The sequence below is a fragment of the Antennarius striatus genome, chromosome 15, assembly GCF_040054535.1.
Source record: "Antennarius striatus isolate MH-2024 chromosome 15, ASM4005453v1, whole genome shotgun sequence".
NCBI lineage: Eukaryota > Metazoa > Chordata > Actinopteri > Lophiiformes > Antennariidae > Antennarius > Antennarius striatus.
The window spans coordinates 12,970,178-12,985,020 of NC_090790.1; the positions used below are offsets into that span (position 1 = coordinate 12,970,178).

Sequence of the window (14,843 nt, forward strand, 5' to 3'; positions counted from 1 at the left end):
AAGAAAGTGAAGTTGACAAGCTTAGGAAATCCTCCTTCAGTTCTGTATAAATAAACATCCACTTATTTCCCCCCAAGCTTCTGGGAAAATGTCTACAGTTGTTTGCTGATTTTCGATCAAATCTTTGAGAGGAGAAATGTAAAAATGTTCTCCATTGTTCTTTAAAAGTGTTTCGACACCGAGTTTCTTCTGGGCTTGACGCGCATCGGACACCTTTGTGCGTCTCGCTGGCTTTGCGGACATTAGACGAATTAAACCAACTCGGGCGAGTCACTTAATTGACTGAAGCGCATTCTTTCCTCTTCTGTCGCTGTTTACAACATCGGCATTCCTGTTTAAAATGCGTTCCTTCTTATTGGCTTGAGTCCTGCACCGAGGGCGACGTGTTGAAATATTTCGATACTGCCGAATAATCCCCTTGCCTTTACTTGCTCCGGACATGCACCCTCACACGCACACACACGCTTAGTCCTCCTCTCCCTTTCACGCACACACATTTCAGAGAACGACGTGTGCAGAGAAAGGAGTCCGCTGACGGCCAGAGAGAGAGAGAGTGGTGGTAAGGTCCCAGCTCCGTGATTTTCCTAGCGCCTCTGTGGCCCATAGGGCTACATACTGTATGGATGTGTTGCGTGTTACGGCGCTCCGTTTGATTGGCTCTTTGACGCTTTCGGACCAATTGTGTGGCTGCGTAGGCGTGGTTTTAACAGGTCGGGTGGAGGGGACAGACTTCAGACTTATAAAAACGTGTTTGGAAGACTCTAAAGGGCTTTGCCGTGAAAACACCGCCCTGTCCCACGCAATGTTGTGTGAATATGCCACCATCATTAGACTGTAGAAGCTGCGCCAGCCTCACGGTCGCTTCTGGTGAGACTCCGCGAAGGCGAGAGAGAGTCAAGTCGAGCCAATGTGAGGGAACGACGCGCTCTGCCGTCGAGATGTTCCTCTCTTGTCGGCGCTGCTTCTTACGCAGATCATATCGCTCATACAGATTTGTTTTATTTCATTTATGAAGACATTTATTTTATTTTATTTTAATATTTTTTTTTTTACCACATTCATTTTGCGAGCAAGCGAATTTTGCAGATTTAACAGCACCGAGCAGCCGTCAGTTCCTGCAGCATCATCTGAAATAGTAGCTCGGGATTAATAAGAGTTTTGTAAAGGGGGGGGGGGCGTTTGATGATGAATTTAAACGCTGTTAATAACAATATCAGGATGTTGCTGCTGCAAAAAAGTTCACTATAATATCCAGATAATCTTGCTTTATTGAATTATAATTGAATTCTTCTTATTGCTATATTTTCTTATAAATATATATATATATTCAACACACATCCTGGTTTTAGGTCTTCACTTCTTACTTTTTACCTCCTTACTTTAGCGTGACTGCAATCAGTTATGAATCTGCGGATAGAAAAAAAAAATCATCTCCTTTTGATGAAACTAGGACCAAATCCGAAGGCGTCTTGGATGAGGGACAAGACGTCCTCAGCTCCATTTTCATTTTGACATAAACAGTGCGTTTTAATTCGAGGCAGAGCTGTAATACATCACAAGCTTTTTTTTTATTTTTATTTTTTTTGCGAAGAGCAAAAGGGGGAGGATGTGTTCAACTTGCGTTACGAAGCCTTCGATCAAAAGGTCTGTTTCGAATATTATCGATCAATCGTAAGACCAAATGTACTTTGTGTCGGTGTAAAGGTGCACCGAAAGCAGCTTGTGTGCGCTTCACACAGATAAGTGTAATTCTTCCTTCTGTTTGATCAAATGTCTACATAAAGTTGTCGCAGTCATTATGTAGATCCGAGCTGTAATTTATGATGTAAATTTTAAGAAAACAGGTCATTCAAATGAACCTCATCCACTTTATTCTCATAGAAGCAGACTTTTGAATGCAATAATAAAGCTTCACTGCACTAAAACGGACAACACCACCACAGTGCTCCCTAAAAAAAAAAAAAAAAAAAAAAAAGCCATTTAACCACAAATTCACAAGTAAACTAGACAGCCGTGGCCGGTCATCCACCCTGGACAAACATTGACCATCAATTCTCACTCAATTGTCTGTCTCCGGGTCAGGCGGCGACCGAGGCGGTGGTCTGGATCTCAAAGTCCTTGAAGGGGCTCTGACGCGCAGAGAGCTGTCACCAAACCGAGCGACAGGCCTTATAGTTAGCGTGTTCCATTCAACACACCCGCCAGTCGCTCCATGTGACAGCAACGGAGCAGTCTGACGCCCGAATGGTGGGTGGAAAGGTGTGATGTCGGCTACTTGTTGGACACGGGTTGTTAGAAATGAAACAACAACGTAAGCTCGTTTTAAAGGTCGGAACACAGTTAGTGAATGCCTCAGGACACTGATTAGGAGCTTCCTTGTAATTCCTTGCATGTGAAAACCTATTTGGTAATAAACCTGATTCTGAAAGCTTCAACTGAATGCGTGCAAATGATATAGATCATCACTGAACCCCTGACAGTCAGGTCTTGCGTGACTTCTTCACAGTTGTGTGAGCTCTACGTGTGACCCCTTCTACTTTTTAAATAGCTTCTGTTACATTACAAGGTGTTTTGTTCTAATTCATTGTGTGCGTGTGTGTGTCTACAGTACATGGTTTTATTGCGTAGTGTTTAAAATGAAATGATCTGCATACATGCACAGAATATTCCCCAGGGGATTTACACAATAGGTCTTTATGTGTTGCGTGTTATCGATTTGCCACAGAAAAACAAACGCTCCAGCTGTTGATGCACCACAGCAGCGTCTGACCTCATGAAACTCTTAACATGCTGAATCAGAAGCCAAACCTTTACATGGCAAGACCCAGAATGAATGCACCACTTTCCTCCCCAGCCTGTGACAGGGCCTTCCATCCCTCCCCTCTGTTTAAATGAGGTCAGGTCTTTGTCAATAACTGTGGCTTATTCTTTTTTAAACACTCACCCCTATTAGCAGCTTATTTCAATTTAGTGGAAGGTGTCATCAAATAGGAAGCAGTGTTGACACAGTGGCAGCCTCTCGGTCTCAGGATGGCTTCATTAGCTAAGCAAGTAGAGAACGGTCAATACACTATATAAACTTTTACAGGGTTAGGGCTCTCAGGGACTCGGAGAGGCTGTAAAAAGGTCGGAGCTGATCCTACTGATTGATGAAGCCAAAGCTGTCAGCGCTTCCCTTTTATACATCCACCGAGATCATGCATATCAAAATCAAAAGAGGCTGTATTTGACCGGACAGGATGTAAAAATTGCTGACTCCAGCCTGGGTGGTGATTACCGCCAGCGTGAGGGGTCAGTTTGTGTTTCTAAGGAATCGGTAGTGCTGTTAACAGTTTGTTGGGGTTATTCTGGAGGAATGTGCGTTAAGACTTTAATATTTAAATTGAACATCAGCTCCTCTGAGGTGGTTCTGCAGTGTAATGAATGTCAACTGTGCCCAACATGTGTTTTTATGAAGCATTTCTCATACTGTCTTCCCTTTTGGTAAAATCACAATGCAATTAATGGGAGAAAACAGCATTAAGGTCATGGGTTATGAAGCTTCAGTGCTCTGACTGCACACAGCAGCTAAACTATAGGATCATTAAGCAAAGCTTCAAAGACATTCCTGGAATTGATCACGGAGCTGCAAGTGATGTAATGTATGCTGTCCTGTTTATTTGCAGATTGTTAATGATAAGCAAGGACAGACTTGGTGGCACCGCTCCTGAATGGAGGAGGCTGTCTGCTGAGAGTCATCAACTCTAACAAGACATGATAGGGAAAGGAAACCTCACAAGATTAGTATATTCAACCACTATAATGACTGCAAACTTTATTACCAACGTCCCAAAGCAAAGTGGAGGGAGAGATGTTCAACTGGCAATGCAATGGATTTCTAAATGCAAAGCATTTCCTCCAAGATTTTGGTGGGGTTAAAATTGATCTGCTGAGGCTATGTTGCACCAAAAGAAGTTCAGTTGGTAAAATGCATTTTCCAGAGTCACACTCATTTCAGTCAATCGGCAGGAGGAATAATAACCTCTTTACCTATTGATGAATCAGGGGAGTCCTTGCTCTCATCAGCTCCTGCCACCCAGTTACAGACATTGATGAAGAACAATTTTAGTTCATTAGGGGATGTGCTTGTCGATGCCAGAGAATTGACAATAGAGCGACAAGGCGAATAGGCGTGTGCCGGAAAAACATTTGCTCCCTCGGATGAGGTTGTTCATCGGTTCGTAACTTTTTAGTTGCCACTACAAAGTTGAGAACATAAAATGAAGGATGAGAATAGCTTGTTCAACTTTTGATTTGCGGCCAAGAGACGGCAGTATTAATGCTAAAAACGTCTCCAGTCTCAATCAGTCTGAACCTGAGAGACTGGACTTAAAGTTTAAAAGAGCAAACTGATATTTTCATCATATCAGAGGTGATACAATTCATAACAATTCACAACAAATATCAACGCCATAGAGTATTTCACATTATAATAAATAAGATCTCAAGTGTGAAATCAAATTGATCTTTTCAATGCATATTAAAGACACAATTTCATAAAATCCTATTAGTCGCTATCATTTGCATTATATTGTTTGGCCAGAGGGCTGTGAATCACGAAGAATTCCTATTTAGGCAAAATAAATTTTGCTCATCACCTATTCCTGAAGAATAAAGATTGATTATCACAAGTATGACATGCTCAGCCCTTCAAACCAGTCCAGTAGCATGCATCACCTGCAGAGCATAATGCAGGGGATTTGCCCGCTCAGCAACATAAACAGCCATCAGGCTTTCCCTGCAGCTGCAGGCTGTGTGATCAAGACGCTTATGGTAAATGCGTCAGATGTTGACCATGTGTCAAAAGTCCTTAGCTTTCCTTACGTGCCACCACAAGCTAACATGGGAGATAAGTATCTTTCCTCTAATGTACTGTGCACTGAGAATCTTACTGGAACCAGTTTTGCATGCTACAAAGCAAACAATAGCAAATGGGAAACTGAAAAATCCTCAGGTTATTTGTCATCAAGTTAGTGTAATGTAAATAAGTTTCCGCTATGGTCTGGAAAGGCAGCGCTTTGGATGGATTTGGGGTTGGAATCAAACGGTATGTGTGCAACGGGCAGAGAGATGCCCTAATGTGGATATCTGCTGTCCATTTACTGCCCCCCTCCCACCCCACCCCACCACCACCACCATCAGCGTAAGCTTTGTGCTGTTTTGAATTTACAGTCTCACAAAGTTATAATGTTTGCCATTAAATCCAACCTCTCAGCAAAGTGTTTTTAAGAGGAGAGTGGTATAAAGCAGCACATTCCTCCACCAAGGTAATGTCAGGCTATGGGGTTAGGGTGGCTTCTTTCTGGAGGTTAAGTGGGATAAGTGTGTGGCTCATGTCAACCCAACTACCCCCCAATAGTTTCTGGAAAATTTGAAATGGGGTCAGATTGGATTACTGTGTTTTGGTATTTACATGGAGACATAGGGCTTTGAAATGGAAAACCATAGGCGGAAAAGCAAGTGCCATGCAGTCTGAAAGGAGCGGGTAAAAGAAACCAGCCCTGATTTCCACTGACAGGATGGTTGAATACATGTCTTTTATGTCTCTCTGCCTCACAATCAGACATTCTGTTACTGAGAATGATGACTGAAGTAAATGGATCCAATGCAATAGCAGTCTTTAAAGTAAATTCATCTTAAGAGCTTTGATAGATGTCCAATAGGAAATAAGAAGGTTTGGGCTTCGTGTCTGTGCTCACAGATGTACCACATCATAGCTGTGACTGTGGATTCAAACAAGTGCCTTAAATACAGCTTTGGAATTTGTTGCATAGTTGTGTGACCTAAACAGCAGTATCTCCCATCCCTAAATGACCTTGTAAAAATTCATTTAGGTTTTACATCCCCTGCAGCGGAGTTTGAGTCTTCCTGGATTTGAAACGTAGGAGATCATTGTCACCATTTTGCTGCAGATCAGTTATGATGAACTTTTTGGGAAGGATTCGCACCCTACAGGTGCTGTGTAGAGGCCTGACCCCACAATCCACCCTTTATGTGGATTTTTTTCTGCACTTCATGCCTCTGTAGATTTTGCTGCACAGCAGAATAAAGAATTAAGATTTGATTAATTAATTTGTTTCATGAATTTATTTTGTCACTCTTTAAGAACAAGTGCAGAGGTAAGACATGTCCAGCAGTGTATTCAGGAAACAAATAAGAGTTTGAGTCAGTTCAGAATATGCCAGGAACTCATGGAAGAGATGTCTTTGATTAAGGTCACCATTCAAAGCAGTAATCAGACTACCGTAAATTCAAAATCCAATTTTAAACTTTAAAATACGGCTCACCCTGCTTATGCAGTTTTGCAATCCCAAGTATTAAGTAAGAGGAATCAGGAGTATTTGTGCCAAAAATTAATCAAAACATGAATTTTCTGTTAGATTAATTCCTGACACACAACTTAAAAAAGGGACAGTTTTTTTTTTAGTTTTTTTTTTAAGGAAATCATGAATATTTAAATACGACATGCCTCGATTGACGCCACTGAGTTTCCCTTTTGATGTCTTGCTTTCACATAACCTGATCTATTAGAACAGGTGCCAAACGTTTGTGATGTTTGCTGAATATTGCCGCAGAGTTCCGGGCTGTTCGTGCGAGGAAACCTTTGCGATGTGACACAAAGTTGTGAGTCGTTTTTTTTTTTTTTTTTCCTGCTCCTGCTGAAACTTGACCTCCAGTTTCTGGGTGAATTAACGGTTTTGTCAGCGGCGAGAGCAACAATTTGAAGTGTATGCGGCAAAGCTCAAGCGGCGGCAAGGTTGAGTGCGGTCAATTGAATCTCCCACATGCTCCTCTGCGCGACGGATGGGTCCCTCCGCTGTTGAAGCCACATGTCTCTTTAATTTTTGAACGAAACTCTTTGTTCTTGAGCTTCACTTTTTTTTTTTTTTCAGCACACATTTCTGTATTAAAACTGAACATAAAAAGGATACGTTTCAAATGTATACATTTTTTGTGGCATGCTGGGTTTTTTTTTTTTAACAAGAGAACATTTGCGCAAAAGTTTTGTGATTAATAAAAACAATAATTTTATTTCAAGTGCGGCAGGAAACAAGTTATTTTTCTATTCATTCAAAACTCACATTTTACTCTATCATGCACTGTTTATTTTGTTTAACTTTTAAACACCTGTGAGTTTGTTTGCAGTCTGGACAAATCCACTTTTCTCCTTGTTTTTGCTCTGTGGCTTGAAGCCCAGCGCAGCCACTGATGTGCGTCAACAGGTTTGCCTGGCTTGGCGTACACTTCCACGAGCATATGCTGCTGCCCTGAACTTAAAAAAGCGTTAAATGTACATGTAAAATCCTATTGTAGGACATTAGACATACCAGTTATCATTTTAATATATTAGTTTAAGGGTAAAACTACCATCTTGTAGTGTCAACTGAGCTGGATCCGACAGCGTGGATCAAGAAAAGCTCTCCTTTCTGCAGAGCCACCCCGACTTAGACACGATTCAGGTCGGAACCACCTTTAGCTGTTCGCCTTCTCTGCTTCTCTATGTTCCCAAATTCAAGTCGCCGGAGAACAGTCATATCTGAAACATGAGAGCATTTACACAAAACACGAAAGCCACATGAAAATCAAAAATAATAGGATGCGGTTGGGACCTGTGCTTTCATTTATTGAAACCCCTCCAGATGTTTTGCGTACAGACGGTTCTGGGGCAAAACGAGGGAGGGCATGTGAACGCAAACTGAACCCGGTTGGCTCAACTTCAATGTGGTTGCAACGGTTGCAGAAAATAAATGAATAGATAGATGGATAAATGAGTCTTTTAGTGGATGATACTTTTTGAAAGCGGACGAACTAGACAACATTTTTCAACAACAATTTCAACGTGTTGCAGTGAATAAATTATTAAACTGTGCAACTAAAATGCATGATCCGTGTGTGTGTAATCTGCTGTTGCGCATGTTGATTTTACCTGCAGATACTTGGACATTAAAGTTGACAACAGACCTGATTTAACCGGCAGAATTCTATATTAAGTCCTTGCCTTACTTTTCTTATGGCTCTGCGCTGAAATACAAACATTCATCCCGCCGCACACACCGAGGATACAAGCACCAACCAACCAATTAAAATCCGATTAGGAAACATCCCAGTATTCCAACCGAGGCCAGTGAAAAAGTCTGTAACCTTTCCTCGTTGAGGTCATCCCCCTCATAAGATCCATTGCTTTTTGTGAAGCTGCAGACCTTCACAAATGCTCCTGGCGACCGACGGTGGCCTCGGAGACCTTTGGCATACATGGAAGTTTAATTGGTCACTGTATTTAAGAATAAGATGGTATTCCAGTTAATTAGTGGAGAAGTGAATACGACTGAGCGTTATATGATTCTCTCCCAGCCTCTGGTTTGTTAGTGCGGATTTGGGATGGATCAGCTTTTGTGCTCGACAAATGAGAAGTGAGTAGCGTGGTGCCGATGCACAGTGTCGTTTTGTGAACTGGCGACAGTCTCGATTCATGGGAAAAACTTAAAGGAGACCCGCGTTATCACAGGACCTCATTATCTCATGTCTGCAACCATCTTTTGAGAGCAATCCCTAATCAAGAGTGGCACAGACCTACTTTGCAGAACTTTGGTTTAACAGCCCCTCCCCTATGCTCTTTCACTAAACACACACACATGCACGCACGCACACACACACACACACGCACTTCGTTTGACGTGAGATGCCACATGGCAGTGTGGCTATATGATCTCGTCATTTAGCGCGAGTATTCACACATATTCAGGCGTGTACAAGAGTGGGTTATACGCAGTTATTTACATTAATCTCCACTTAAAGTGCATCAAGTCTGCCTCATCAACTTTAATGCACTGTGAGTTAAATTAAAGTTGAATAAATACCGGAGTTTTATAGTCTGGCCTGATTGCGTAAAAATTAAATAGAAACTTCTACACACTCCAATTCATATTTTGCAAATTCGAGGAAAAGCTTGTAGTATTGTGTCTGAATGTTTATATGTAAATTGCTAAAAAGAATAAAGGAACTACTCCTTTACTTATTATTACTTGATTAAAATACGTTACGCGTAAAAATGACATCCTAAATTCATGCGCGCCATACATTATTTGTGTTGTCTTTTCTGCGGTACATCTCAGTGACAACGACAATACCCTCGGGGCGTTCGCTTCCTGTCCTCAGCCCACAGCACCAGAGTGGTGGTTCATTTATTTGGCCATAAACCATTTATTTACCTTCAGGTGAGTGTTGCAGAGAGTGCAGAGTAAAGATCGCAGGAGAGATTTACACCTGTCTCTCCGCTCAAATAGAGGAGTCCATAGCCTACAGAGATGGCCACTGGAGCCAGCTTGTCTGGAGCTCAGTGAGACAGCCCACCCCCGGTACACTGTGGATTAAACAACATCATAAAAAATGACCATCAACGCGCACACTGTAAACAGATTATTCTCCTCGGCGCCTGGCGCACAAACTCCTCTCAAGGCAGGACGCGTTCAGCAGGCATCCGTCGCAGCAAGCGGGGCGCTTGGTCATCCCTGTCCAGCCATTTACACACACTTCTGCACACTTACTGACGAGCGTTTGATGTCACTGCTTCGGCTTTGTGGGACTCCCGTGTGGCTGCCGAGGGACATTCGTCACCAGACCTCCATCCGCGGACGTTTGAACGTGGAAGAAGATAGTTTATTTAAGCTTTGGATTTAAGGATGTATATTATTCTGTGATGATTTAGAAAGCGTTATTAGATAGCTTTAGATTTTATGTCTTTGCGTGACCTACATTAGACACACACACACACGCACGCACGCACGCACGCACGCACGCACGCACACACACACACACACACACACACACACACACACACACTTCTGACCTCTGTTTTACCTGTTAGAGCCTTCTTTCTCGTAACTGATGAGGGCTGTCCACCGTTAGACACTCCGCTGAGATGACTGGATGGCTGTTACAACAGGTTGAACTCACTTCAAATACCATTTTATCTCTTTCCGTGAGGGCACAAGGCTGCTCTCAATCCTTTTCAACCTGGTGAAGTCAATTCATCACGTTATAACGCAAGCACTGTCCTCATTAGTGCATTTTTCTCCCCACGGCAATCAGCATAAAGATCTGGATTTTCAAGCAAGTCCCCTAGAATTCTCTAAATCACCCCAGGCACCAGCCTACAAGGCTGACATGTGGTTTCTCATAAACATCATCACTGGAGACATGTCACCTGCTGGAGTGCAGGGAACAAAAGTTGATTGGTTGATTAGACTTATAGTGGACAATGTCATATTTACCAAAACAAGAGTAACAGTTAAAATAGTTACAGCTTTGATTCAAGAAGTCAGCAGCTACAAGTTCTAAAAAAAAAAAAATCATGCAGTAAAAAAAAACATAAAAATGCATGCAAACAACAATCTTAATTAGGTGTCGCTCACACATATTTACCTTCTCTTCTCCTGTCACATTGAGTTACAATTTACACTCACTCTCATAGACAATAGCGTGTTACTTCAGTAGCTTTTCCGGCCTCAACTTCAACGATGCGTCCTCCACAGATGATGGGAACAATTCCCCCCTCTGAGTGAGATTCCTTTATTCCTGTACTTTAAAATCTCACCATGCAGGTTGCTCTATAATAGATATGCAGTTCTTCAAGCCGTCAGTCTCTCAGCCTACCGAGCTCTTCCACAAATGTCTCCTTTGTCATGCAACGTTTTCTAGTTTGTTCTTGTTTCACTCGCCTGCTTGACGGCTCTTTGTATCTGCTGTTTTTCCCTTGCATGAAACGCTGATTTACTGGTAGTCTGTGTATTACTTTATTCTTGAATTATGGGCCATTTTACAAAAAAAAAAAAAAAGGGTCATGGGCCCCCTTTTAGTATGACACTGATAGTATTTAGCTCAGTCGTGGGGCCAGAGTTATTTAATTCAAACAATCTGAAACTTGCATCCAGCATTAAATAATTTAAAGTAGTTTATTACAGACAGCGTCACCTGAACGCTACTTTAATGCTGGTCCAACACACGCAGGACAAAAGTCTGACCAGGCTTTGTGGTAAATCCTCCACAAATTTCCTATTTAAACACGCTAAATAACAATGATTGATCATTTGCTGAGTGAGCAGACATAGATCACAATAATTAGTCCCTACTGGTAAATGAGAAGCTGTTAGCTTAATACCAATATATAGATGTCTTTATATGTATTCTGAGGGATCCCCCTCTGTGCTTTTTGTAAACATTTTAATGCTGGTTAGATACTTTTATTCGTTAAAGATTAAGATTAAATACCCCTTTATTAGGTGCATCTTAATTCTATCTAAATTTAATGAATAAATTCTTCATTTTGTTCTTCTATCATTGACCCATTCAATCATTCAACTCAGCCTTTGACACAAGTATGTTTTTCTAAGAGAGGGTGGGGGGGGGGGTGGCATATGTGCAACTTGGAAATTATTAAAGGAAGCCTTCCATCTCGTGCAGTCATAAGGGAATACACAGAGAGAGAGAGAGAGTGAGAGAGGGAGAGGGGTGGGTGGGGGGTTGGGGGGTGGCAGCAGGAGCAAATTGAGAGCGGTCATTTCCAAAATGGCTCAGCTATTGAATGACAATAACCAGGCCCCGCTGCCTGTCTCTCGTCCTTTCACTGATGCAGACTACAAAAACTAACATAATAAAGTGGGCAGAGAAAATTATCAAATCTGATTTCTTCTGATTTGAACCAATCATTTGTGATTTAAATCCTGCAGCAGAAATATCCATGGTAACTGCATTTGCATTTGTCCAATTTTTTTGTGACTTGTGTCCTTCTTAAAAAATTTTTTTTGCATCATCATCATTGCCAAAAAGAGGAGTCAGGGGTCCGAATGCTATGTGCTTTACAACAGCTGCTTCCTCCATGTAGAATTCCAGGCTTTTCTGTCAGTAAGAATAAATATAAACACTGACATTTATCTTATTATTCTAGAAGATAGCATTAATAAAAACTCACCAAACATTTTAAGGAGGCTCTGACAGGCTCATAGTTTTAGAGAGTTAAGACATAATAAGATGGAAGACGATATGTATAAAGACAAATAGACAACAGTGTTTTGCTTGTATATATAATTGCATACAATTTATTAAACACATATAATAGCATGGTTTTTTCCATGTTATTGCATTAATCACACTTTTACCATTAATACTTATATTATTTTCCAGAAACACAGATATTGTCCGTTTGTTTCCTCAATGAATTTTTAGTACAACACTAAACCATGTTTTTATCATTCCTTTAAATATATGGCAGCATCAGTCTGTAGCCCTACATGTTCTCTCAACCGTCAGGCAAGAGCAGATTTTTTTCAATAAATAATTCACCACTGATAGCCAGCCCTAATGCCTACATGAACAAATCTCTCAGTTACAGCCATCTTGGGAGTAAGCCAGTCCAGGAGCACACTTAATAAACAAATACAAGGCCTGACAAGCTCTGGTTTCACTGATGTCTTTCCGAGAGGAAAGTATTTGAAGACTGCCGGTGAAACAACATCCTTTCTGTGGGTGAAGGTTTAGGGGTCAGGTTTGGGTTATTGCTGCAGCGAGTTATCCTTTTGCATTGTTGCTGCTGATACTCAGATAGATTTACTGTCCTCTTTGCACAGGGCATAATTTATTTTTTTTCTGCAGAATTATCTGACGTTTACGTTCCTGTATTTTATGATCTTGCACCATTTAGTGGGAATGAAATGACAAAGGACGTATAAATCAAACAAATAAAATATACAAATGAAAAAAAATCTCCTTTGAACACAGGCATGCAGTGTCTTTTGTGTGTTAAACCAGGGTTTTTTGAGCATGTTGGTCCGTCTACTTGTAGTACATGGGCTGAATCAGTATCAGTCTTACATCGACCACATGTTCCCTAAGACTAGAAATATGATCCAGACATGATTCCTCTCTCCCAGCGCATGGAGTATGTGTCTGTGCAACATTTTCTCACAGAAATGCTATTGTACACCACAAACAATCATCACCTTATTCTTTGTAGCGGTATAATTTGAATGATTATTTTATTTTCCTGTATAAATTATATTATGGTCATATTTTTTGGTGCTTCATTTCCTGTGCTTCCTGGTTTGGCCTGCCATACTTGAATCACATGGAAAATCTATTTTTATTACAAAATGTCCGTCGCGATCGAGTTGTGAGTGTGTGTTTATGTGTGTGTGTGTGTGTGTGTGTGTGTGTGTGTGTGTGTGTGTGTGTGTGTGTGTGTGTGTGTGTGTGTGCATACTTGCATGCAAGAGCAGCCGCTCACATGAATGTATGTGACTGGACATGATTGTCGGCCAGATATTTTGCCTATCTGTGTGTCTGCAGCAAGACTCCTTACATGAAATATTCAAAGTCCAGTGAAAATTGATCTGCTGATGTGAAGTCTGTTTCTCTCTCTCTCTCTGACCAGATCCCAGTGGAGCTGCATTGAAGAAGGATTGCAATATCACATATCAGTTAGATGACCAAGTTCAGGGCCTGAACGACTGCTGGAGCTCAGCGTTAGAGCTCGGATCAATGGAATACAGCTGGGGATACAAAGGACCACACCCATATACTGATTAGAGCTTCTGATTGGATATCACAAGGATGTCTTCACCACTGCCACAGCTTTCATGCAAATTGATGAAGGTAATTTTAGTCCCTTAAGTGTAATTTGATTTGCGTTAAGAGCCCTTGTTGCTTTTTCCTTAATGTAAATTGGTTTTGATTAATAGTCTGGGAGTCCATGGAGAAATGTTATCAAATGTATCCAAACTAAATTAGTGGTGTTGTTGTTTATCATGCGAGTTTATTGCCAGCCTTTTAAGCAAGGACTAGTTTATTTATTCATTATGCATTCCTTTCCAAATCAATTGATCACATGCCATGAAACAGCTGAATGGACACCAATTTCCACCAACACATTCCTGACTGTAGGCTTATTGATAATTTAATCTGTACTTTGAAAAACACCATAAGAAAAGTCACACTCCCAATACACTCATGCATATAAAAAAGAAAATCCAAACACACACACACACACACACACACACACACACACACACACACACACACACACACACACACACACACACACACACACACACACACACACACACACACACACTGTTCTCCATAGAAATGTTATTATAAAAGAAGAAGCCCTTTGACCATTTGTATGCTCCTACCCAAATTGTAGCTATGTGCGTCTCAAAATGTCTGTGACGCTGCACCTAACCTCCTCAGAGCGGCACAGCACTGCGCCCTGACTACATAAAAAACAATCTAACAATCTGAGGAAACAGGGAACAATCCTAGGCAGGCTCCAGCAGGCTGCCATAAAAAGAGGGTCTGCCTCTCCTGCCTCTCCCTTCAGCTTTAACTCTATGGGCTGATGAAAGATCAATGGGCCGACTGGGCAGCCGCTGCTGTGCCTGCTGTCTGCCACTGCACCAGGAAGCCAAGCAATTACAAACACAAGAAAAGAGAAGAATGGGAAAAACTTCAGTCCGTATGTTAACTGAGTGATTAGTGAAATAGTGCGCATGTGTGTGCGTGTGTGTGTTTTCTTGTTATCTCATACATGCTAAGTCCGACCATTTGCAGCCACTTATTTTCAAGAAATGTTTTATGTTTCCAGCCCTGATCATAATCCAAACTTTTTATAACCCTGATCTCTCCCCACATCCCTGTCTCCCCCTACCTCACCCTCTTTAACACCGCTTTAACCCTCCACCCCACGCCTCCGGGAGCCTCACTACAGATCCGTTACCGGCTAACCAGACCTTTGGATTGCCAGCAGGAGA

At 41.6% G+C, this 14,843-nt stretch overlaps 1 long non-coding RNA gene across 2 annotated transcripts in view; it reads left to right on the plus strand.

Annotated features, from left to right (window-relative positions):
• The first annotated feature begins 459 nt into the window (after nt 1-459).
• Nucleotides 460-14,843, plus strand: part of LOC137608751 (uncharacterized) — a 42,393-nt gene continuing 28,009 nt past the window's right edge. For both annotated transcript variants that reach the window (XR_011038227.1, XR_011038228.1), the window contains exons 1-2: nt 460-559; nt 13,466-13,686. This is a non-coding gene — a long non-coding RNA (uncharacterized lncRNA). The remainder of the gene's footprint in view (nt 560-13,465; nt 13,687-14,843) is intronic.